At 46.3% G+C, this 26,829-nt stretch overlaps 1 protein-coding gene across 3 annotated transcripts in view; it reads left to right on the top strand.

Moving 5' to 3' along the window:
- The window catches only part of PLEKHA7 (pleckstrin homology domain containing A7), a 246,843-nt gene that overhangs the window by 38,843 nt on the left and 181,171 nt on the right, over positions 1-26,829 (top strand). The gene's annotated exons all lie outside the window — the stretch shown is intronic.

Raw genomic sequence — 26,829 nt, 5'->3', positions numbered from 1 at the left:
TCTTGTGTATTTACATTTATTTATTCAACCAGACAGCGTTTGCTAGACCTACTATGTCCTACAGCCAGGCATCGAAGGACGGATAGAATATAGTCTCTTCCCCCCTAGAGCCTAGAGATGGAAGTGAAGGTTGGGGGAGTGTGTGAGTGGATGGACTCACGGACTTGACAGTCTGACTAGTGCTTTGCTAGAAGCACATAGAAGATACAGTGGTACTTAACTCTAGGAGGTCTGGGGAAGCTTCTCAGAAGAGGTGACACTTGAGTGAGGCAGAGATCAGAAAGGGAGGGGCTGCAAGGTAGAGGCAAACATACCTTGGCACTACAGAAATGTGCCAAAGGATGAAGGTGGGGTTGTAGAAAAAGGCCACCCTACAGATCAGGCTGGAGATAGGCTAAGGGTTGGGGCTTTGCCCTGAAGGCGTCGGGTGGGGACAGAATGACTTGAGGCACCAAAATGCAGAATCAGGTTGGTATTTTACAAATCTCGCCAATGGCTATGTGAAGGGAGACCTGGCCAGTGGCAGGCATACCTGCTACAGGACTCCTGTGATAATCTAAATGAGATATGGTACAGGCCTGAACTGAAGCTGGGGTGTGGGCAGGAAGGAAGTCACAAGGCACAGCGGTGTGTGTACGTGTGTGTGCATGTTTACATGAACGTGTTCTGGGGAAGGCTAAAACTCTCTATATGTACATTGAACAATTTTGTTGTTTATTGAGATAATCAAAATATACAGACACCTAGCAGTTCTGTCACTATGGCTTCATCCTTCCAGGGTAGTAAGTAGGCAGTATGCAAAGGTACATGTACAGGGATGTTCACTTCAGCCTTGTTTATAATACTAAGAAATGGAAAACAATCTGTCTATTAATTAGGAATTGGTTAACTAAATTATGGAGCCGTGCAACCAGTAAATGTTGCTGTGGGTTTACTTTTCTGAAAACATATCATATGGAGCTGTGCAACCAATAAATGATGCCGTGGGCCTACTTCTCCGAAAACATGAACTGGAAGAATGGAAAACGTACGTGCCCCATTTAGCTGCTGTCCCTTTGCCCTATTCTCCATGATCCGAAAGCCCTTCCAGCTTGGGTTTGCTCTTGTTCCCCGGTGTGTGACTTTCTGTCTAATGTTACTTGATAACAGTTTTGTGTCTGGGTCTCAATGAATAAGGACCATGCCTCGTTCTTGCTCCCTTGTTTCCCTTAAGCAACAGGAGTAGGTGGTGGCTAATTACTGCAGAGTTTAATTGAGGGATGTGAACAAAAGGCCTTGTTATCAGCATTCAGTGATATTAAGCTGTAGGCTGATTCTCCCTCCCTCTTACAAACAGAAACAGTGTGCCTGGCCCATAAAGAAGCTTTCAAACTAAAGTTGTGTTAACAAAGACCTCTTCCAGGGACCTCCCTGCTTGGGGGGAGCCAGAGTAAATCCAGGCTTTGTTTCCTCTGTCTCTGGGAGCCAGCTGGAGGTGAGGGGAGATGAGGTGTGCCCGCCGTCCAACCGGTTTTCATGCACAACATCTGAGCAGTGTGTTTTTATTGGGGTGGCGGGGAGGGGGGCTGGCTTACATCTACTGGGTGCTAGCACCTTATGTCATCTTGTTTCCTCCTCACAGCAGCCTGAAGATGAAGGAAATTCTACCTTATTTTGCAGACAAGGATGACAAGGCTCAGAGAGGCTTAGGTTGCCCAGATAGGAATTGGCAGAGCTAGGATTTGACCAGAGGCCTGTCTGCCCTCGAGCCTGTGTGCTTTGCTTTAACTACCACTGATCGTAGAGCAGGGACTGGGCTATGGTCTGGGCAGGTAGGCTCTGTTGTTGCCTTGTGGCTTTGGCATGGGTAGTGAGTGAGGGTGGGAAACTGAGTTGGGGCAGGGTGAGCCTTAGTCAATCAGGCATTTATTTCCTATGTGCTGTGCTTATAGCATGATGCCAGATACGGCGGGACACCCAGAAGAGGCCAGAATGACGTTGTTCTGTAGTCTACCATCTGGTTGAAGTCACTCTTTTTTATCTGGAGAGATACAGCCGGTAGTTGCAAGGGATCAGTAGGGTTACAGAGTATAAGAGGTGGAGGGAGTCAAAAGGGGAACAGCCAGAGGGACTGAAGTAGGCTGGGAAAAGAAGAGGGAAGGGTGTGAGCAATGGTGTAAAGGTGGCGGGACTGGGCTGAGGAAGGGCTTTCTGGGAGGTGAGTAGTGAGTGGGAGCTTGGTTAGGAAGGGGAGAAGCCTAGTGGGTTGGGAGGCCCTGGACGCTGGACCAAAGAGTTTCACCTGATTCTCTGGGTGGTGGGGAATATTGAAGGCTTAAAAAAATAAATTAAGGTAATCTACATCCCACTTAAAATTTTTTTATTAATTTGAGAGAGAAACATTTATTGTTCCACTTATTCATGCATTCATTGTTTCATTCTTGTATGTGCTATGACCAGGAATTGAACCTGCAACCTTGGCATATCAGGATGATACTGAACTTCCTGGCCAGGGCCATTGAAAGCTTTCGAACAGAGAGTTGACATGCAGGGAGCAGCTCTATGGTGTTTCGTCTGGCCATGGTGTAAAGGGGAGGGAAGGAGAGAGGGAGAGGAGTTGTCTCCCCTCTCTAGAATGTTTACCCATCTACAAGAATAGTGGTGGGAGGGATAGAGATGCCCCGGCTGAGGTGAACTGGGCATGTCAGGTCTTCGTTGACATGAATGTGTGTCAGGCCCTGACAGAAAGAAGCAGCTGTGTGTGCTCTGGGTGTGTGACCACACCAATGGTCGGGGGGCATGTGTGCATTCATTCAGCAGTTACTTGTGGAGTGTCTATCATGGTATGTGAGTTAGGCATATGGTAGTGAACAAAACAGAGACAATCTTGTCCTTGGGTCTGCCTAGGAACGTAAATGTCATACGAGAAAAAAAAGTGATGGAAAACATGTGAGCTCTGTAAGAAAACAATTTGCTCCATTGCCTGGTTTTTCCCATAGCCTGGTAGGGACCACATTGCTTCTCACCAGAGATGAGAGCTTGCAGAGGAAGCTGCTGGACAGAGCCTGCCAGGAGTTCCCTCTGTAAGGGGAAGACACAACCCCCTTTGCTTGGAAGTGAAGTAAAGAGTGGAGCCTCCAGGGGGCTGGGAAGTCCTTCGTGCTGCACAGCACATCCCTGCAGGTCTAGGCTTTTCAGTGCTCCTGCCCCACACCTGGCTCTTCTGAGCCAGTCTTTCCAGCCTCCTTCCTGCTCCTGGGTGGGAGAAGGGGCTGCAGGAAGAAAAGGGGCTAGGACAGACATTAGAAATGGAACGAGGAAAACTTTTAAAGAGGACAAGCCACAGAGGAAGGGAGCAGCCTCCCTTCCTCTGTGGGTCAGTGAGGCCCAGTTTGGAAGTTTGAAGAGGCTTCAGCTCGGTTCACATCCTCACCAATTGATCAAGGTTCAGTAGCTCATTCCCAGGGCTTGTTTCTCAAGGCCCAGGTTGTAGGGACCAAGCTGTCACTCACTTCAGAAGGCCAAATACCCTGAGAAATTCCGGAGGCTTTCCTTTGAGCCTTGGGGTTCTGGCCAGACAGCATCAGGTCCTTCTTAAGTGCCTATCTCCCCCCGCCCCCAGCCCAGGGGCTAGGCTCAGGCAGCGCTCAGCCCCCCACCAGCAGCCGCACTGAGCCTTTGAATGGAATGGGTCCTAGAATGAAGACCACCCCAAATGCCCTGCTAGTTGAGAGAAGGACACAGTTTTTGCTAGAAGCCTTAATGGTGGTAAAATTGGAGTCTTTCTCCAAGCATTTTAAAGAAATTACTTGTTTAAATTATAAAGGTATTTATGTTTGTTGTAAATTTAGACAATACAGACAAGCAACAAAAAAATAAAAATCCCATGTGGGATTTTATTTCCCCAGAGAGAATCACTGTTAAGATTTTTTTGTGTATTTATATGTGGTTTGTATGTGTGTATGTGTTTTAACAAAAATAGGATAATACAATATTATACTGTTTTGCATTTTTTTCACTTAATTATATATGGAAAAAATTTCTATATCATAAGATTCACGTCATCCTTTTTTTTTTTGTTTTGTTTTTTTTTGGTGGCAGAGACAGGGAGAGTCAGAGAGAGGGACAGATAGGGACAGACAGACAGGAAGGGAGAAAGTTGAGAAACATCAATTCTTAGTTGTGGTTCCTTAGTTGTTCATTGATTGCTTTCTCATATGTGCCTTGACCAGGGGGCTACAGCAAACCTAGTGACCCACAAGCGACCTTGGGTTCAAGCTGGTGAGCCTTGTTCAAACCAGATGAGCCCGCACTCAAGCTGGCGACCTCGGGGTCTCAAACCTGGGTCCTCTGCGCCCCAGTCCGACGCTCTATCTACTGGGCCACCACCTGGTCAGGTTCACGTCATCAGTTTTAATTGCTGCGTAATATATCCTTATATGGTTATATCATATTATCTAACCAGTGATGGATAAAAAGATTTTTGGGGGATTGTTTTCCAAAAGAGTATCTTTCTTGTGGTAGCTGATCATGAAGTAAGTACATAAATTAGAATCTCTGTGGTCGGCCCCTTGCGGTGTTTCTTTTCTTTCTTTTTTTTTTTTTGTATTTTTCCAAAGTTAGAAGTGGGGAGGCAGTTAGACAGACTCCCGCATGTGCAACTGGGATCCACTCAGCATACCCGCCAGGGGGCGATGCTCTGCCCATCTAGGCTGTTGCTATGCTGCAATGGGAGCCATTCTAGCGCCTGAGGCAGAGGCCACAGAGCCATCCTCAGCGCCTGGGCCAACTTTGCTCCAATGGAGCCTTGGCTGCGAGAGGGGAAAAGAGAGACAGAGAGAATGGAGAGGAAGAAGGGTGGAGAAGCAGATGGGCGCTTCTCCTGTGTGCCCTGGCCGGGAATCGAACACAGGACTCAACACACCAGGCCGACGCTCTACTGCTGAGCCAACTGGCCAGGGCCTCACGGTGTTTTTATGCATCCAGTGGTTTTAATGGACAGCACAGATTGAGAACCACGTGCAGAGACCATAAACATCTAAGGTGGCTCTTATACCCAGCATCAGCACGAGGCATGGCATTTAGGAAAGGCACAGAGAGAAACATCTCGCCTCACCTCTGTGTGTTTTGCTGCTGCCATCAGGCGAATTTGAGGCTGGTGTGTGAAAGCTGTTGACCTGGGAGCTTCCCTCTGTGGTCCCTGCCAAGTCTGATGTCTGTATGCTGGTGGTCCTTGACCTGGGATTCTGGCCCCCACATCTCCTTTTCACCTTGTCCAGAACGATCGCTAATTCTGAACATTGCAGTTGGTGGCTTTTTGTGGGCCAGGCCCTTGCCCGTCCAGACTGGTAAGAACTGGGAGTGAGCTGCTTTGGGCCATGCTATAAATATATGGAGCGATCCGAGGGAGACCTTGAGATTGTCTGCATACCCAGGGCACTTTGCTAGGTTGCAAGGTGCTTCTAGACAGGGGCTCCCCAATCCTCACAGCTGGCCCATAGCACAGATAGACTAGGCAATTTTATTCCTGCTTTATAGTTGAGGATGTAGAGACTCTGAGAGGTCTGATTCAAAGAAGGAATGATTCAAAATTGAACCTTTTTCTCTTTTGACTACTAGTCCACCTTATTTTCATGAAACCATCTAGGTCCCTGAATTTGCTGGAGGCCTTGGACTTTATGCCTCTTTGGGAAACCTTTGTTTTATTATAGCAAGGTGTATGGTTACTGATCAGCAGGTTTCTAGTTTTTCAGGCATTTATGAAATTAGCTGCTGAGTGACAGCATGTGTATTGGTATGTTAATGCCCATTCATCAGAATGTGCATAGTGGTTTGGAAGACAGGAAGGAAGCAAGATTTTAAAATATGCCTAAGGCCCTGGCCAGTTGGCTCAGTGGTAGAACATTGGCCTGGTGTATGGAAGTCCCAGGTTTGATTCCTGGTCAGGGCACACAAGAGAAGCAACCATCTGCTTCTCCTCTCCTCCTCTCTCTCTTCTCTCTCTCTCCTCTCTCTCTCTCTCTCTTCTGCTCCTGTAGCCATGCTTAAATGGTTCAAGCACGTTGGCCCTGGGCACTGAGGATGGCTCCATGGCCTCGCCTCAGGTGCTACAGTAGCTTGATGGCTGAGCAACGGAGCAGCAGCCCCAGATGGGCAGAGCATCACCTGGTAGGGGGCTTGTAGGGTGGATCTTGGTCAGGGTACCTGAGGGAGTCTCTCTGCCTCCCCACCTCTCAATAAAAAATAAAATAAAATAAAATAAATAAAATAAAATAAAATAAAAAAATAAAATAAGCTGATATCTGCATTCTTGCCTGGCTTCCAGAGAAATATTTTCAAAAGCCTAAAATGTTCACCTGAACTTGGATATCTGACTGGAGCCTGAATGGTAATTTTAATGTGGTAAAGTGGCTATGGTAGTAACAGTAGCTTACATTTACTGAGTGTATACTCTAGTCTGGCACCTGGAAACCTAAGCTCAAACGGTTGCTGAGGAGATGAAATATTTCTATTCAGAAACCAAATTAAGCAAAAATCTTCTATCATTCTCTGATTATATTACTACCTCCACACAGTGATCTACTATGCATTTATTTAAAATACTGCTGTAAAATATTAACTAATGGCATGGAAAATGTTTCCTCTACCTTAGTAGATAAAAGAAAATTACAAAACAGGCTGGTACTGGGAGATTCTCAATGAATGTTTAAATGCACATACATACAAAGCAATACTATTTTCCTTTTTTTTTTTTTTTTTTTTTTTTTGGTATTTTTCTGAAGCTGGAAACGGGGAGGCAGTCAGACAGACTCCCGCATGCGCCCGACCAGGATCCACCCGGCATGCCCACCAGGGGGCGATGCTCTGCCCATCCGGGGCGTCGCTCTGTTGCAACCAGAGCCACTCTAGCGCCTGAGGCAGAGGCCATGTGCCTGGGCCATCTTTGCTCCAATGGAGCCTTGGCTGCAGGAGGGGAAGAAAGAGACAGAGAGGAAGGAGAAAGGGAGGGGTGGAGAAGCAGATGGGCGCTTCTCCTGTGTGCCCTGGCCGGGAATCAAACCCGGGACTTCCGCACGCCAGGCCGACGCTCTACCACTGAGCCAATCGGCCAGGGCTTCCTTCTTATTTTATTGGTAAGGACATTGACTTGCCTGAAAGTTGCGCAGAATTTTGATTCTGGGTGTTTGTGAGAATCTAGTGTTTTTCTATTTTCATCTGTTTCTGTCTATTAAAAAAATAGAGAGTAAGACATTCTCTAATCAAGGGCTAATTGCTGTGTTAAGAGCAAGTAGACAAGTGAGGCAGGGAGACCTGTATGAGAACCACATTACTTTGTTGTTGTTTTTTTTGTTTGTTTTTTGTTATTTTTACAGAGACAGAGAGAGTCAGAGAGAGAGGGATAGATAGGGACAGACAGACAGGAACAGAGAGAGATGAGAAGCATCAATCATCAGTTTTTTGTTGCGATACCTTAATTGTTCATCGATTGCTTTCTCATATGTGCCTTGACCGTGGGGCTATAGCAGACCGAGTAACCCCTTGCTCAAGCCAGTGACCTTGGGTCCAAGCTGGTGAGCTTTGCTCAAACCAGATGAGTCCATGCTCAAGCTGGCGACCTCGAGGTCTCCAACCTGGGTCCTCCACATCCCAGTCTGACACTCTACCCACTGCGCCACCGCCTGGTCAGGCCACATTACTTTGTTTTTATACTATAGGTCTTTACAATTGATAAATCACTTTATAGCATATATACTTTTTCCTGATTTAAAGAAAGAATACATATTTATTGTATAATTAGGAAAAGAGACAAAAGCCCAAAGAAGGAAAAAAATAATATTTATAATCCCTCAGGGATAATCATTGTTAACAATGTCTTTTTTCATTACAAATATATGATAAATTTTATAAGCCCAGGATCATGTTGTACCTATGGTTTTGATTCTTGTTTCTTTCACTAATCTTTTCTAGACATTTCTCTCATCAATTGTTCTTCTACAACATGATTTTGCAGGACTGTACAGTATCTACTTTTTAAGAGCGATCCTCACTTGTTGGACACTAGGTTGTTTCTGATATTTTTTATTATTATGAACAATGCTGCTTTCAACACCCTGGTCTTTATGAACCTCTCTGGTGGATAGATTCTTTTAACAGTCATTGATGGGTCCCAGGCTCTCGGCCTCTGAAAATGCACTCTCCACTGACCTTTTCTGTTTTGATTCCTAAGAAACACCCTGAAGCTGGGATGGGAGGGATTGTTATCCCTGTGGTACAGATTGGAAACTGGGGTTTATAGAAGTTTCATTTTGCCCAAATAAGAAACTACTTTGGAGTAATAATGGGAATTGCTTTAATCCAGTGAGTCTAAGGGAATACATTAGGAAATGGTTTCAGATTCATCAGTTTTGTTGTATTAGTCAGTCTTCCCAGAAATTCCACTTTCTGTAACTTCTACTGATGTCTGGAATCTGCCCTTTGGCCCATCCTAGAACAAGTCTTCTTCCTTTAAGTATTTGAGGAAGCTCCCGTGTGGCTCCAAGTGTTCCCTTTTCCAAGTGAAATTATCCTCACTCGCTTTCTGTCTTTTTCACTCACTTTCTGTCTTTGATACCACTCTGGGCATATTCCACTTTGTCAGTAATTCTCTTAAAGTACATGTATATCAACTCTTCAGGTTGGAAGTGTTTAACCACCTCACTGGTTAAACGGAAAAGGAAATACATTGATTCCAGTATCTGGGAACTCCAATGGTGGATCTGACCTGGCCTTAGTGCTGTTAGAGCCCAGTGCTAACAGAGTGTTTTAAGGGCTTTGCTCTCAAATTTGGCTAGCCCTCTTGTGGGGAAGAGAGATGCTTACTCTTCCAGCATTTGTATCAGTATCACTTTTAGAGAAGATTCTGATTGGTCCTGCTTGGATGATGGGCCTGCCCCTGAGGGTGGGGCCTGGCCCCTGACCTTTGCAACATGACAATATGGGGAGGTGTGCCTTTCTTCAATGAAAAGATGTGTGTAAGCAATGCATGCCCATTCCATTGTGATATGTGGAGTTTAACATTGTGTGTCAGGTAGTGTCTGGACAGCTGATCATTTCTCTTTTTCTATATATCTGTAGGTTTATTAATGTAACCTATTGTACAACCAAAATATGTTCCTTATTAATATGTGATCATATTACATCAAGGGCTGCTGCTCAGCCTCTCAATCTCCCCTCTTGTACTACCTCCGCTGGGAGGTTCTGGACTCAAATTTAGGTCTTTAAGCTTATCCCTGTTAGATTTTATATGACTGTACTGAGTCCAGAGAATCAGCCTGTGGGATCCTTTCACCCTAATCTGTCCTCTGGCATTGCAGACTGTCTCCCTCCCAGCTCTGTGTGTTGACGTTTAGTGATGGGGGAGAGAAGAGGGAGTGAGAGAGTTCCAGGTAGTCACCTGCGCCAGGAGTCAAGAGTCTTCTCTCGCCTCCCCTATACTTCCAGAGCTCTACAGTTTTCTTTTCGTGGCCCATGAAGTCAGCCTTCTGGGTTCATGGTATGTCAGAGGTCACCAGGAATGGCATCAGTTAGTCGGCTTTTGTACTGAGGCCCCAAGTGGACTTAAGTTGAAGTAGGAGGGATCCAGGTTAGACATTAAGAACTTCTTGGCATGGGTGGATATTGGGAGGAAAACTAGGAAAAAACAATAGGTACATTTCCAGAGTCTGTGAGGCATCAGCAGCTTCCAGAGAATTCTGTGGTGGTGTAGGGTGGCAAGCAGGGGACTGGAAGTTCCTGTGAGCCTTGTTGAGGTGCAGGTCAGTGGTGCCTCTGCAGGCAGGCATCCTGGGTAGTGGGGTGGTGCCATGATGTGCTGGTGGCCTTTGGCCTCTGTTGCTCTGTTGAAGGCTCCAAACTCTGTTCTTCAGCTGCAAAAACAGTTTTCTTTCTTTGCAAGCAAGAAACACAAAGCAGCCCTTCAGAGAGGGTGGGTGGGCGTGTAGCTGCCCTGGCAGTATGCTGCCCTTATCTGAGGCGGCCCGGGGCAAACCATCCCAGATGGCCTGGCAGAAGCAGAGTTGAACAGCAGCATCGGAGGACCCCTGGGGAACAGAGGGTAGTGGGAGCCTTGCCCTGGAAGGCCCTGAGTCCACGGACGATGGTGGGAGGAGGCCTGATCTAGACACTGGCTCGCCTGTGAGTTGGGCAGGAACGAGGCTGGAGCACTCCTTGTTCAGGTGGCCCAGTGGGTCTGATGAAGCTTCATGTGTGCTGTGTGTCTCTATGTCCAGACCTGAGTCTGGGAGCAGTTTTCCTTGTGAATGCCCGGGAGAGAGGGAGGCAGGCCTCTCTGCTGGTGAGCATTGGGGTTGGCTGAGGCCTCCTCACCCTGTGTGGGTTTGCCATCCACTCAGTACACTGACAGCCCGTTGCTTTGGCCATCCTGTGTGTAGAGCCCAGTAGCTCTCTATTCCCTCTGCCTGTACCAGATCCCAGTTGGACTTTGGGTTTTGGCTTGGGCTGAGTGGGGTTCTGTCTGCCTGTTCTCTCTCTCCCTCCCTCCTTCCTAGTCTGCGTTACTTCTTTCCCTCTTCCTGCATGCCCTGAGCCTCCATTCCATCCAAAAAGAAGTGTTTGGTTAGATAGGGAACGACTTCTTCATATTTAGGCAAGTCTCTCTTTTTGGGCAGCAGTCCAGAGAGAAGTCTAGAGTCCGGGGCTGCAGCTGGGTGCTGAGGGAGGGTTGAGGCAGCAGGCTGGCGAGTCTGTGTGTCTAATGGGGTACCTAAGTCACCCTAGGATTGGAGGGCCCAGGACGAATGCTTGTCTGGGTCTGTGCTGTGCTCCTGGCCCGTCACACCAGAGGAACCCGATTTGCAGATGGAGAAGGGGAACTAGTGGAGGGCAGCAAGGCGGGAGTGGTAGCGGGTGGGCTGCTCTCCTGCAGTCGGGGTCCAGCGTGCCCTGGGCTCCCTGGCAGGAGGTGACTGGTAAGGGATGGGCCTTAGGAAGGGAGGGCTTCGTGGAGTTCAGCAGAGCTGTTTTCTCCCTTCCCCGTCCCTGGTTTCCTAGAGAGTCATGTCCTGAGTGCCTCTTGAGTGCTTGTCGTTGGTCAGCACTGCCCAGACCTCAGATGCAGGCCTGGGGTCAATTTGAATTGTCCAGATTTTCACCTGTCTCTGCTCTAGGAGAGCAGAAGCCAGTTGAGGTAAATCCTTTGTGTAGGGACTGAGGGGACAGCGGAATGCTAGTTGTGGTTTGCCCTAATGAAATGCTCTCTGGGCGGTTCTGGGGGGTTGCTGGAGAAATTACATTTTAATGGGAATGTTCTTTTCTAAACTTTAACTAGCAAAGCCACACAAATGTACACCAGTTAATAATGTACCAAGTCAGTTGCTGAGCTGACGTTTAACAGCCAACTTGAAAAACAAGGTAGCAATGCAAAAAAAAAAAAAAAAAAAAAAAGAAAGAAAGAAAAACAAGTTAGAGAATTTAAAAATTAGGACATCAAGAACATGCGTGTCCTGAAGTGATTTCAGTGTTTCTGTTGGAATAAGCGATTTTGTGTGGACTGGGGGTTATCTGGCCTTTCTAGGAGGCCCTGATGCGGCGTTTCCTGTCCCTGAAAAGTAACACTGGGGAACAAAATTTTTGTTGCATCCACAAAAACACTTGTTCTTACCTAATTTGAGTGCGCTGATCTCAAATCTGACATTAGTTTTTCTAAGCTATAGTTTTTTTGCAATTTAAGATTTTAGGTTTTCATCTTATTGTAAATTTTTTTTATTTTTTTCTTTCTTTCTTTTTTTTTTTTTTTTTTTTTTTTTTTGTATTTTTCCGAAGCCAGAAACAGGGAGGCAATCAGACAGACTCCCGCATGCGCCCGACCGGGATCCACCCGGCATGCCCACCAGGGGGCGATGCTCTGTTGCGAACAGAGCCGCTCTAGCGCCTGAGGCAGAGGCCACAGAGCCATCCTTATCGCCCGGGCCAACTTTGCTCCAATGGAGCCTTGGCTGCGGGAGGGGAAGAGAGAGACAGAGAAGAAGGAGAGGGGGAGGAGTGGAGAAGCAGATGGGCGCTTCTCCTGTGTGCCCTGGCCGGGAATCGAACCCGGGACTCCTGCACGCCAGGCCGATGCTCTACCACTGAGCCAACCGGCCAGGGTTATTGTAAAATTTTCAATATTTAGTTTAACATAATGAAGTAGAATGTCTTCTTGGGCATCATCTTTGTGAAAATATAATAATTTATATAATGCAGTAAATACACTAAGACACTAAAAGATATGATTGCATCAGAATTTGTTTACAATTTCGAAATAGAACATATTAAAACATTTATTTTAATCATAAAATTTGTGCAAAACTTATTTAAATTCTATTCAGGTAAAAATTTGCATTTGTAGCTCTTGCGTTTATGTACTTGTTTAGGACAATCTCGTTTGATGCTCCAGCAGTAGTCTGCTCATAACTAACAGCTCCAAGATTTTTGGGAAACTTATCAAGGTGACTGTTCAGGAAGTGAATCTTAACGCTCATGTTACATCCAATGTCGTGGAAAGCCAACAGCATCCTTTGAACCAGAAGTTCATAGTTTTCTGCTTTTTTGTTGCCAAGGAAGTTCTTTGTAACTGCCACAAAAGACTGCCATGCTGCTTTCTCCTCCTTATTCATCTTCCTGGCAAATTCTTCGTCACATATGAGAGTTCGAATTTGAGGTCCATCGAATACACCTGCTTTTATCTTCTCGAAAGACAAGGCAGGAAAAGCAGAAATAATATGTTGAAAACATTCACTTTCTCAATTCAAAGCCTGAACAAACTGCTTCATTAAGCCAAGTTTGATGTGAAGTGGGGGAAAAATGATCCTGTCTCGATTAACTACAGGTTCATTCACAATATTTTGCATCCCTACTTCCAGAGTTTCACGTTTTGGCCACTCCTTCTGTGTCCAGTGTTTCTCCTGAGCTCGGCTGTCCCACAAACACAGAAAGCAAGGATATTTCATGAAACCTCTCTGTTGTCCTAGCAGGAAATTTACCATTTTAAGATCCACACAAATGATCTAGTTATGCTCCTCATACTTCAGAAAGATGAGGACAATTTTTATTGTCATTATAATCTTCTCACAGATGAGTTGAATAACCAATTGGAACCGCTGCATAAATATTACCATTGTGTAGAAGAACACATTTCAGACTCCATTTAGAGCTGTCAAGAAATAGCCGCCACTCTGTTGGACTGTAAGTGGTAACACCTAGCTGGCTGAGAAGACTACTGAGATCATGACAGTAAACAAAGTGTTTGTCTTTGGAAAAAAAGTCCACAAAAAATTGTTCACGCTTTCTGAAATGGGATACTTTAGCTGACCAGTAAAGTATATTCTTTTCTTGAAGTCTGGAGGCTAATAACTCAGCTGCTTTCTTTGATAGGCCCAAATCTCTTACTAAGTCATTCAATTTGGGTTGGCTAAACTGCTGAGGGGTTAATGACTGCTTGGCATCAGAAGAAGACCCTTCAGATTCTACAACCATTTCCTCATGCATCTTATCAGAATACAATTGATCACTATGTTCACTTTCTTCATCCTTAGAAGAAATAAAACCATTGAAAACTGAAACCAGGAGTGTCTCAGAGTGTGTGATAGGTCATATTGCTGAAGGAATATTAGGATATGCGATCTTATGCCATTTTTTCTTGCCGATGCCCTTTGTATAGATCAGACAGAAATAACAGTCACTGCTGTGGTCCTTAGGTTCACGCCAAACCATGGGAATACCAAAAGGCATTCCTTTGTGTTTTCCTTTTGTCCAGTCATGAAGCATTTCCTCACAATTATGACACACAATATGAGGAGCTCAATTCTTGTCTTAATCGCCCAGGGGAACTTGAAAATAGGCAATATATGCATGTGTCACAAATGATAAAATATTGCGCCTTTGACATTGAAGTGTGTAACAGCCACATATATAACAGAAGGTGTCAGGACTGTTCTTACATTTACGCCTACTTGAAGAAGCCATGATTCAATCTTAAAACAAAATAAGAGGGTGTTTTTATCAGATAATAATTTGTTACATTTAAAAACAACTACAATTATAAAAGTGATGTTTGTAAAACATTAATTGCCTTGTGGTTATGTTCAATCCAAGAGTCGTTGCCCTTTAACTCCAATTTAAAAACTAATGCATGCCATTAACTGTAACAAAAAGAAATTAAAATTGCATAAAAAATAGAGCATGCAGCAAAAAACAGATTTTAGAATTGGAATCAGTAATGCAGAAATATATAGAACAGTTCTAAAACCTCATGCAACAGAAAATGAAAAAAAAAATTGTTCCCCAGTGAGAGCAGCCCATTTGTGGGTGAACCACTTTGAGAAGTCCCCTTGCTGGGGCTGCTCTCCCACGGTGGGATGGCCCAGGGAAGGTGGCCGAGGCAGAAAGGGGAGCCCAGGGTCCTGACGTGGCAGGTGCTCCAGGCACACAGTGGCACCAAAGTCTTCATGCTGGTCAGGGCTGTGGGGGGCCGAGGAGTAAAGCAGGGTGTGGAGTTTCTGCTTCAGTATCTGAGATGACAAAGTCTTTTGGCAGAGTTTGCTTTGGAAAAGAGGAGAGGTTTAAAAAAAAATCTCTGAATGGAAAATTTAGGGAAATGGAAACAAAGGCTCCTCTAGGACGGCGAGCGGGGTGTGTTACAGCAGGTTGGGGCCTTTTGTGACAAGCCCTGAGTCTCAGTCTGGCCCTCTCCAGCTGAGGCTGCCAGTGTCACTTCCACACTCTGGCTGGTGACTCCAGGTGTCCCTGTGCCTTGCTCTGTGGTGCCCCGATGGGCTGTGAAACCTGGAAATGAGTCTGAGTATGGACTCTGCCTGGCTTGAAGCTACATCTCTCAAGGTGCCTGACACTAGTGGTTGCTCAGTGGAAGGTTGTAGAACATATGGGCTGGTTACTTACAGCTGTGTGCAAGGTACACACATGCACATGCATGCACACAGCCTCTGGTCCTTCCCCTGAGTCTGTCCCCACTCTCCAAGCTCCATCTGGAGATCTCCTTCTCCAGCCTCTTGTGTGTCCCCACTTCTTCCTGTTTATTAGAAAACCCTGCTGGGTTGGCATTGCACTAGCCTTTTAGTCGACTGCCCACTTACTCCTATGGCCACCCTATAAAGTAGGCGCTATTTTTATAATGTTGCCATTTTACAGATAAGAAAGTCAAGGTCGTGGCACAGTGGATGAAGCGTCGACCTGGAAATGCTGAGGTCACCGGTTCAAAACCCTGGGCTTGCCTGGTCAAGGCACATATGGGAGTTGATGCTTCCAGCTCCTCCCCCCCTTCTCTCTCTCTGTCTCTCTCCCTCTCTCTCTCTCCTCTCTAAAATGAATAAATAAAATAAAAATTAAAAAAAAAAGAAAAAGAAAGTCAAGGTCAAAGGAGATGAACTAATTTGCCACAGGAATGAATGGTGATACCACTGTTCACCCACAGGGATCTCTGATTGAAAAGCCGAGTTCTGGGCAACAAACCTCCCTTTTCTGGGCTTTGACCTTTAAGAGGAGCAGGAGCCTCAGGGAGAGAAAACACAGCTCATCCTCTTCTCTCCCTGCCGGGTTCTCTACAGACATCCGGCTGTCACTTCCCCCAGGTGTAGGACCACCTAAAAGTGAGTTAGCAATAGAGAAGTGACAGGCTGTGAGTTTTGTACACTCACTTACCCCTGTTGTTGCTCTCCTTGCTGATGTTACAACACACAAAACACAGGAGGGGAAGACAACGATGTAGGAGAGATTGGTGGAAGGTAGAGATCTTCAACATTTTTTGATCATGCAAATCCCATTTATAAATTTGCATGTACCCCAATATGTATAAGTATATTCTCATTTATAAATTATGTACATAACCTACTTTACCTATGAGACATACACACATAAAGATAAATATGAATAGATGTCCTAGTATTTTTTTCCTGAACTGCAGTGGCCATCTTGAGCACCTCACCGTTGAGTGCGCCCACTTTGTAGATCCCTGCTATCCCCCAGTTATCTGTTACTAGAACAGAGATTCTGCTATCCCATCCCAGCATCCTGTGACAGAGGGCATGTTGGACGACTCTCCATTATTAGGTGCTCTGATTTTCAGAAGCAGGCAGGCCCTGTCCTTCCAGACCTCGTGTTTTTGCTTAGAATTTTACCAGATTGCCTGGAACCAGGGGGTAACTTTCTTAGCTGCTGCTCTGGTTGCACTCCTGGACTGTTATTCCTGAGCCCCCGAGTCAGTCCCAGCAGCTTGTAGACACCCTTAGGGCACAGAGTCAGCCCATTTCCTGGGCCCTGGTTACAGCCCAGGGGTTGGTGAGGATGTGGAGAAACCAGAACTCTTGTGCATTGCTGGCTGGTGGGAATATAAAATGGCACAGCCACTGTGGGAAACAGTTTGGTGGTTCCTTAAATCTAAACAAAATTACCATATGATCCTACTTCTAGGTCTATACCCAAAGGAATTGAGAGCAGGGCTTGAACAGATCCTTGTTTACCAATGTCCATTGCAGCATTATTCAAGGGAAGAACTAACTCAAGTGTCCATCAGCGGGTGAGCGATGAATAGAATGTGGTATAGACATACAGTGAAATATTATCTGTGAAACAGAATAGAATTCTGATACATGCTACAGCATAGATAAACCTCAAAGGCATGCTAAGTGGAAGAAGCCAGACAGAAAAGGACAAATATTGTATGATCTCATTTATTTTAGGTACCTAGAATTAGTCAAATCCATAGAAACAGAAAGATTAGAAGTTACCAGGATCTGGGAGGTAGGAGCAATGAGGAGCTACTGTTAATTAATAGTTATAGTGTTTCTGGTTGGGATAATGAATAACTTTAAGCAATAGATAGTGGTGATGGTTGTACAACATTGTAAATACAGTAAAATAAGAAATTCTTTTTTTTTTTTAAAGGCGGAAGTAAGGGGAGGAGGCTGAAGGCTCGGCTGAAGGGAGGTTAATTCTTTTGTCCAAATGTGGTGCAACTGCTGATCAGATGCCAGGCTGTCCCTGTCCCTGTGGGCACCTGTGCCAGGCATTAGGGCTGCTAGAGCAGCCTGTGGCCACACCTTGCCCTTTCGGACTGGCTGTACAAATAGCTCTCCAGGCCCCCCCCAGGGGAATGGTCATCAAGATTTAGGCCATGAAGTAGAGCCATTTGTCCCCCTTCGCGTCCCTTCTCCCTAGTCAGCTGATGACGGCTCTGGTGCTGCTTCCCAGCGCCCTGTGATCGGGGACACTCCTCTCTGGGTGCTCCGTTGTCAGAGCTCTCTGATTTTCAGAAGCAGGTAATGGTTTTTGTCTGAGAATTACAATCATGAAGTAGACAGGTTTCTTTGGAATTAAATTTAGGGCTTGGACTCCAGAGGTGGATGAGAGAAGCTGTATTTAACTCCTACCCCACCACCAAGAAAGAAAAAAAATGTCCTAAATGAACAAGATACACAGAATCCGAAGATACCTCAACCAAATCGGAACACCTATCTCTAAAAATAAAAGATGCTGAAATCTGGAAAGTACCGACTATGCTGCGTGGTCAGGCGTTTGCTTCTCTGCTTTTCTGTTTCGCCACCACCTGTCCCAGTACTGGAGCTGCACAAGAAGGTGTCACCGCCCGCCCCAGGGCTGTGTGCAAGGCCTTGTCTTCCATGACGCACACTTCCTGGTGGGGGGGGAGTAGAGACCACTGTTCTACACATGGGCTGCTAAAGCCAGGAGGGGTCAGAGTAGCTGCCCCTGCTCATTAGCCCTTTCCCAAAATGTCTCTTCAGCCCTTGACTTCCCTGGGGAGGGAGGGGTGCCTTGAACTCAAACCCCTTAGTGCCACCTCGTTTCCAAGGCTCCAGTAGCCGAGCCCCACATCTCCGGTACTGTGACTTTTCTTATTGTTCCTGAGCGCTGGGCAACTAGCGTGCATAAGAGATTCTCAGAAACACAGCTTCAGAAGGGAGGCTGCCAAGGGCCACATCAGGGGGCCCATTCCTAGGAGCTGAACTTGAGTTTGCAGGAGACAGCACTTCCGGTTGTTTCAGGGAGTGAGTGTTGCCTGGAGACGATAATAACCACAGTGAAAGATACTGGGCACTTACTATTATTGAGCCGTCTCCAAGGGTTTTCATGCAGACAGCCTCGCAACGACAGTGTGAGGTGGGTATAGGGATCATGTCTGCTTAGAGTGAGAAAACAGGTTAAGTCCCTTGCCCAGGGCCACACAGCAAGCAAGAGGTAAAGATGGGATTTGAACCCAGGATGTCTATATCCAGGGCCTGTGCACCTAGGTAGCATGTAAGTCAGTCATTTCTGCCAGAGCCTGTTTCCTCATCTAAGGCTCAGTGTTGGGACTCAGGGCCCTGCTGCTCCTTCCACTGCCTCCTGGTTTTGGGGAAAAGGACAGAATAAAAGTGGCCCTGATGTCCTCCTACTTACTTCCCTCTGGGGCAGGGGTGGTGTCCACTGCCTTTGGTGACAGGCTCCCGTTTCGGTGAGGCTCACCACAGACATTTCTCAGGCGCCTACTTTGTGCAGACCCCTCAATAGGTGCTTCGCTCCTACGATCTCACAACAGCCGAGGAGCTAGGTATCACTGCTCCCAGTTTACAGGTGAGAAAACTGAGGCTCAGAGGGGGAACAGCTTGCCCAAGTTAAATAGCTAGTAGTGGTAGAACCTCAATTTGATCTCAAGTCCATCTGACGCCAAAACCCACGGAGGGTGCAGTGGGGCAGCCCTGACCTTCACTCCCGGCTCTGCCAAAACCCTGCCTCTGGCTTTGATGACACCACGGTAGGCTTGAGGACCCAGGTCGAAACAACTTACGCCTTTCTAGGAAGATGCTGGGGGCAGAGATGGGTGGAGAGGGTCCTCACTACCTCTCCGCGGTGTCCTGCAGGCCTGCCCTGGGGACAGTGACAGCTAGGATGCCCCTTCGGGCGTGGCCAGGGGCGGTGCGGGACTGAGGGCCTCTTTTCTGGGCCACTTCTCCGGTTGCCTGTGGCCCGTAACTGTAAACTCTCCAGAGCTCCTGGCCAGGGAAGCCGAGGGACGGTCAGTGCCTCTGAGGGGCCAGGGCAGGTGTGAGAAGCGGGTGCTCTTCCCCTCTGAGACTTGTCCTCCGATGAGCTGTGTGGAGCCTCCGCAAGGCGCCGGGGGACTCGCTGCGGCCCTTCCTGGCTCGGTGGCCGAGACTGTCATCTCTTTCAGGAGCCTCAGTCATCCTAGTGAGTGGCAGAGACGTCAGCTTGGGTCGGGGGCGGCTTGGGCACCTCACTGAGGAAACTGCTGAATGACCTGGTTTTTCTGAAACTTGAAGGGGTTGTGTTTTGGGTTTAGAAAAAGTGGTAGCCTCAAAGTGAGGAGGGCTCTGCTTCAGGGAGTCAGGCTCCTCAGCCAGAGACCGCCAGGGGCACAAACGTTAGTGGGCTTCCTGGACGGGTCCAGGGGGCTGCTGGCGGGATCTGCTCAAGAGGACGGACGGGGACTTGGGGGTGGGGTGTGGACTGAGGTGAGGAGAGGAAGTCCGAAGTTTGAGGACCACTCTAGGCTCAAGGAGTTGGTGGGCCTCTGGAACAAGAGCCCCTTCCCCACCCGGGCTGGCCTCCTGTGTGCCCCAGTGCCCCTGCCTGCATGCTGGGGTGAAACTCCTTCTTGGCGGTGTTCCTGCCCGAGGCATTGGGAGGCCTGGGCCGTGGGGTGTAGCTGTTACACAGCCGTTGTTGTCATTATGTATTATTTAAGCACCTCTCTTGTGGCTGAGCAGGGGCCTGGGGTGGGATATCACCTTAGGCTGCGGCTTCCCTTTCGCCTCCCTCTCTCCGCTGGACCCTGGGATCCCCTGTTTGTATTTCGCACCTACTGCACCAGACCCTTCCCCTGGGTTGGTCAGGAGGCTGAGGGGTTTTCCTGGAACCCCCAGGGAAGTTTCCCCCTTGTGTGGGCTCCTCCTGTAGCACTTGTTTCTGCAGGGCTGGTGTGCCTGTCCCCCTGTCCCCACCCTCCCCCATCCTCTCCCCTCACCAGGGCCTGGCCTGATCCTCACTCTCATGGTGCCTGGCACTCAGGCCTCGGGAAACATTTCAGCAAATCCCAGGGGAGTTTCGAATCTAGGTCTCCAGAGGCTTCTCCTCTCGTTCCTGTTTCCTGGCCAGGCTCAGCCCCTGTGTGCCCAGGCCTTCTCTGGGTGCCAGATGTCTACCTGGGGGTTGTGCCGGCTTCTCCAGGCGGTGGTGGCTGCAGGAGGAGGGGGCTGCCAGTGGCTGTGCATTCTGGACAAAAGCGTCCAGGAGTGAAGGGACCACGGAGCCTGAAAGGAAGCATAGCCCAAGGTGGATAGAGAAGTCAGTTCACAGTAAAGGGTATGGTTGGTGGAGCCATGGGACAGTGTGAGGGGTGTGTGCACGTGCTCAGCCTGGGTGGCAGAGGGAGAGCTGGGCGTAGAGTGCGCAGGAGGCGGGCCCATCACTCATCTTCGGGTTGTCAGTGGGTTCCTTGGGGAGGGTAGGTTGCAGCTCTAAGAATCCACTGGTGTCACCTGGGCTCCTTCCCCCCTGGGTTTGGCCTGGGTATGGGGGTGCAGGCCTCCATAGCCTCTGAGGGGAACCCTTAGTCCCTTCCACCTGGGAGCCACGTTTGTGGGAGAGCTGGAGCCAGGAACCACACGCTGATAAAGAAGTGTTTTCATTCTCGGGGGCGTTAATTAACACAGATTAGATTTCAACTGAGTGGGCCTTTTGTTGCAGGAGGCTTTCTAATCAAGGTAGTCTCAATACTGCCGTGGTTGCGCTGAGCCAGTTCAGGTCATTACTTTGTTCTGCTACCACCCGGGTATTCAGCCCTGATGGTAATGCTTAGGGCCCCACTGGGTCCAGTTTTTTAAACTTGATTTAACTCCTGGCCTGGCATCTCTCTCGAACATCACCCTCGTAGGGTGCTGAGCCTGGAAAAAGATAACCCAAGCATGCAGGCACGTTTCTTGGCTCTGTGAATCCATTAAACATTTACAAATGTGTTTTCTCAGTTTCCTGAGGTCATCTGGTACACACTAGATGGGCATTGAGTGGTCTTTTTAGTTGCCATGTTTATTAAAAATTCTGTCAGTTCCCACTGTACGGAGACTGGAAATAAGCCAGACAGGGGCGATAGCAAAGACAGGAGCAAAGTAGAACAGGGTACCGTGGCTGGTGGCCAGTTACCAAATATGAAGATGGGGGGCTTCCGGGCTTGGGCCCCCCCCCTTGACACTTGCATTCTTGGAGTGGGCACTGTTTGTGCTTCTGGGTGAGAGCCTTCATGCTTTTTTGTCTTTTCAGTATATTTTTTTCTGTAGTTACATCTGCTATGTAATTAAGGAATTAGCAAAGAAGAAAAAGGTTACCGTAATCCTATTACCCCCAAGGTAAGGAAACTTAAGATCTTAGCATATTTCCTTCTAGATTTTGGGGGGCATTTAAAAAATATTATTGTGATCTTACCCTCTGTCTCTGTAAGCCTATATAATTGCTGCTTGCTGAATAGTTCTTTCTCTTATTAAAGAAATAATGCACATTTGATTGCAAAAATTTGGAAAATACAGAAGAAAGCATGGAGAGGAAGAGTAAAAATTACACTGCTTGCCCCTCCATTTAGAGACAACCACTCTTTGTGACCGTATGGATACACTATCAATCTTTCTTTTCTCAAGCATACAGCATTCTCTCACCAGACATCAGGAGCATGGACATACATGCATCCTTTCTTTCCCCTTTTTGCTTAAAAATATCCATAAATGTGCCTGACCAGGCAGTGGTGTAGTGGATAGAGTGTCAGCCTGGGATGCTGAGGACCCAGGTTCAAAACCCCGAGGTCGCTGACTTGAGTGCAGGGTCACCAGCTTGAGCGTGGGATCCTAGAAATGACCCCATGGTCGCTGACTTGAGCCCAAAGGTCGCTGGCTTGAGCCCAAGGTCTCTGGTTTGAGCAAGGGGTCACTGGCTTGGCTGGAGCCACCCAGTCAAGGCACATATTAGAAAGCAATCAATGAAAAACTAAGGTGCCACAACTACGAGCTGATGCTTCTTATCTCTCTCCCTTCCTGTCTGTCTGTCCCTGTCTGTCCTTCCATCTCTCTCTTTCTCTCTCTAAAAGAAAAAATAAATCCTTTAAATGTGTACCGGGACATGATGAGATGATTAAAATAATTTTATTTAGCCTGACCATGCGGTGGCGCAGTGGACAGAGCTTTGGACTAGGATGCGGAGGACTCAGGTTCGAGACCCCAAGGTCGCCAGCTTGAGTGCCGGCTCATCTGGTTTGAGCAAAGCTTACCAGCTTGGACCCAAGGTTACTGGCTCGAGCAAGGGGTCACTCAGTCTGCCGAAGGCCCGTGGTCAAGGCACATATGAGAAAGCAATCAATGAACAACTAAGGTGTCACAACAAAAAACTAATGATTGATGCTTCTCATCTCTCTCTGTCCCTATCTATCCCTCTCTCTGTCTCTGTAAAAAAACAAAACAAAAACAAACAAACAAAAAAAACCACTTAAAAAAATTTTATTTACACAAAACTTATGTAATATAAAATTAATCCTTTTAAATTGTCCAGTTCAAAAAACAATAATAAAGTGACTAGTTCAGTGACATTGAGGACAGTCACAATGTTGTTCTATCAGCACCTGTAATGCCGGTGGTTGAGGCCAGCAGCATTGAATTCGGGAAGATGGTAGAGGAACTGCAGAGCCGGAAAGCATCAGACCCTACCCATTTATTGGAGGGTCGCAGAGACAGATGAGCGAATAAACAAAGGAAAACACTTTTCTCAGTGGAGGGCAAGGGATCAGGAAAACTGCCCCTTACAGTGGAAGCTGAGGGAATCAGGGAACCACATCTCGCAGTGGTGGGAGAGCGATCTGGGAGAATTGCCATCGAGGGAAAACACTATAGCTTTTCATAGACACACATGTGGCTCTCTGTCACATGCTCATGCACTAATTCTGCAAAGGGCTTGCAGTCAGGAAACCAGCGAGCAAGCCTAACACAGCTGTTTTCCCCACAGTACCTCTTGTCTAGTTCCAAAACATTTTCCTCAATCAAAAGTTAAACTCCTGCCTGACCTGTGGTGGTGCAGTGGATAAAGTGTCGACCTGGAAATGCTGAGGTTGCTGGTTCAAGACCCTGGGCTTGCGCCCTGACCTGTGGTGGCGCAGTGGATAAAGTGTCGACCTGGAAATGCTGAGGTCGCCGGTTCGAAACCCTGGGCTTGCCCGGTCAAGGCACATATGGGAGTTGATGCTTCTAGCTCCTCCCCCCTTCTCTCTCTCTGTCTCTCTCTCCTCTCTCTCCCTCTCTGTCTCTCGCCCTCTCTCTCTCCTCTCTAAAAATGAATAAATAAAAAAAAAAAAAAAAAAAAAAGAACCTGGGCTTGCCTGGTCAAGGCACATATGGGAGTTGATGCTTCCAGCTCCTCCCCCTGTCTCTCTCCTCTCTCTCTCTCTCTCTCTCTTTCTCTCCCTCTCTCTCTCCTCTCTAAAATGAATAAATAATAATAAAAAAAAGTTAAACTCCTTACCCGTTAAGCAGTTTCACTCATATACTCCAGCCTCTGGCAACCAACCAGTCTGTCTTCTGTCCCTATGGATTTATCTATTCTGGATAGTTCATGTAAATGAAATCATACACGAGACACTTTATTTATTTATTTATTTATTTATTTATTTATTTATTTATTACATGAGGCTTTTTTTTTTTTTGTATATTTTTCTGAAGTTGGAAATGGGGAGGCAGTCAGACAGACTCCTGCATGCGCCTGACCAGGATCCACCCGGCATGCCCACCAGGGGGCGATGCTCTGCCCATCTGGGGCTTCGCTCTGTTGCAACCAGAGCCATTCTAGCGTTTGAGACAGAGGCCATGGAGCCATCCCCAGCGCCCGGGCCAACTTTGCTCCAGTGGAGCCTCAGCTGCAGGAGGGGAAGAGAGAGACAGAGAGGAAGGAGAAGGGGAGGGGTGGAGAAGCAGATGGGCACTTCTCCTGTATGCTCTGGCTGGGAATTGAACCTGGGACTCCTGCACGCCAGGCCAATGCTCTACCACTGAGCCAACTGGCCAGGGCTACATGAGACATTTTAAAAGGCTGCATGGTATGCTCTTATGATTTATTTGAACAGGTTCTGGGTGGTCTTCAGCATAAAGTCCCACCACCAAGGAACTGTAATTCTGTCATATGGATATATGTACCATCATCTATCTAACTAATCCCTTTTTTTCTAGACACTGAGGTTGTTTCCAGTTTTTTAATGCCTTATAAGTAATAATGTATTGAACATCTTTGTGCCTAATTTTTAAAAATAGAGTTTATTGATTTTAGAGAGGGTAGAGAAATAGAAAGTTGGGGGAGGAGTGGGAAGCATCAATTCGTAGTAGTTGCTTCCCGTATGTGTCTTGACCGGGCAAGCCCAGGGTTTCAAACTAGTGACCTCAGCATTCCAGGTCAACACTATTCACTGCACCACCACAAGTCAGGCTAATTTTTTTAAAATTTCAGTAACAAGGACACGTATTCTTTTTTTTTAAATTGAATTTATTGGTGTGACACTGATGATAAAATTCCATAGGTTTGAGTTTACATTTCAGTAGTACATCATTTGTATAGTGTGTGTTCGGCACCCCAAGTCAAGTCTCCTGCCATCACCATTGAGTCCTCCTTACCCCTCTTCTACCTCCCCCACCATCCTTTCCCTCTTGTAATCTGCATACTGTTGTCTATGAGCTGTTGTTTTTTGTTTGTTTTTGCTTAAGCCCTTTACCTTTTTAAAAAAATTAATTTATTTTTTTTGTGGCAGAGAAAGAAAGAGAGAGAGAGGGACAGACAGACAGGAAGGGAGGGAGATGAGGAACATCAATTTTTTTGCTGCGGTTCCTTAGTTGTTCATTGATTGCTTTCTCATATGTGCCTTGACCGTGGGCCTTCAGCAGGCCGAGTGACCCCTTGCTCAAGCCAGCGACTTTGGGTCCAAGCTGGTGAGCCTTGCTCAAACCAGAGGAGCCTGCACTCAAGCTGGTGACCTCGGGGTCTCGAACCTGGGTCCCCCACATCCCAGTCCAATGCTCTATCCACTGTGCCACCACCCAGTCAGGCAGCCCTTTACCTTTTTCACCCAGACCCCCACCCTCTCCCCTCTGACAGCTGTCAGTCTGTTCTCTGTACCTGTGTGTCTATTTCTATTTTGTTTGTTAGTTTATTTTGTTCATTAGATTCCATATATGAGTGAAATCACATGGTACTTGTCTTTCTCTGACTGGCTTATTTCACTCAGCATAATGTTATCCAGGTCTAGCCATGCTGTTTCAAAAGGTACGATTTCCTACTTTTCTTACTGCTGAGTAGTACTCCATTCTGTAAATGTACCACAGCTTTTTTATTCACTCGTCCACTGATGGACACTTGGGCTGCTTCCAAATCTTGGCTGTTAATAAATAACGCGGCAATGAACACAGGGGTGCATATATTCTTTTGAATTAGTGTTTTGGGTTTTTTTTGGATACATTCCCAGAAGAGGAATCACTAGGTCATAAGGCAGTTCCATTTTTAATTTTTTGAGGCAACCCCACACTGCTTTCCACAGTGGCTGCACCAATCTGCATTCCTAGCAATAGTACATGAGGGCTCCCTTTTCTCCCCCCCTCACCAATACTTGTTTGTTTATTGATAGCCATTCTGACAGGTGTGAGGTGATATCACACATAAGCTAATTACTAAAATTCTGCTGCACACCAAATTATATATTTTTTGCCAATCTGACGAAAAAAATAGGTATAAGTTTTCCTCATTCACACTGGATGGCTATTGTTATGTTGGTTGTTGTCATTTTTTTGTTTGGCAATCTAAGGGGGAAGAGGTCAGTGCCCCTGACTAAACAGTCAGGTATGGCATGTTTTAAATATTCTTATGGTACACAGGTTGAAAATCGCTGGTGTAGTTTATTTAATTTTTAGATTGGAAAGGTATACATAATTGTTCTGATTCATCCTTTTGTTTTCTTTGCATAAAACCTTAGAACAGTGGTTCTCAAACATTTTGAAGTCGGGACACATTTAAAATCCTACAAATAATTGTAGTCACACTATATACAAATTTCTGAGAAATATGTTATAATAATTGAGTCAAATATTAAATAAAAAATATATAAAATCCAAGTGTGCTTTCATAGTAATTAAACAAAATAAATACGACAAAATTAAATTTATTCTGACATAAAAAAACATTTTTATGTTATATTTTTTGAGTTATGTCTTTTAGAATTTGTAAAAAAGAGGGGTTAAAAAATAAGAAAACAACCAAAAAGTTATCTTTTTATATATATAGATACATTCTTAGTAAGATTTAGTAAATTCAGCAGGTCCAGGCACCAATGTGTTAAGTTTTTTCATTCTTGTGTTTATGAGAAACATGAGCCTGATGTGTCCTAGTGATTTCTTCAATGTTTGGGCATATATTTGAAAGGCAAACTCTCATTTCCTCATCAATACATTGAAGAATTTCTCTCTTTTTACTCTTAATTGTGTTGAAGGTAGAAAAATCCTAATTCACATAAATAGGATGTTGAAAATTGTAGTAAAATGTTCAAAGCTTTTTTAGATATTGCCACATCTTCTTTTATAGAAATCTAAAAGGCTTCAAGAGACAATTCCTTATGTTTAATCATCAATCCCAAACCCCCACCATACATATCATCTTAACTTTTCACCAAACAAAGGATAGAAGAAACTGCCTCCAGTATTTTTGGGGAACATGGGGGGTAATGTAAACAATCCAGCACCACAGTTTAAGAGCCTTTTGCAACCTAATCAGGCAAGTGAG

Source organism: Saccopteryx bilineata, chromosome 1 (assembly GCF_036850765.1).
Source record: "Saccopteryx bilineata isolate mSacBil1 chromosome 1, mSacBil1_pri_phased_curated, whole genome shotgun sequence".
NCBI classification, from domain to species: Eukaryota; Metazoa; Chordata; class Mammalia; order Chiroptera; family Emballonuridae; genus Saccopteryx; species Saccopteryx bilineata.
This window is presented reverse-complemented; position numbering and strand designations above follow the sequence as displayed.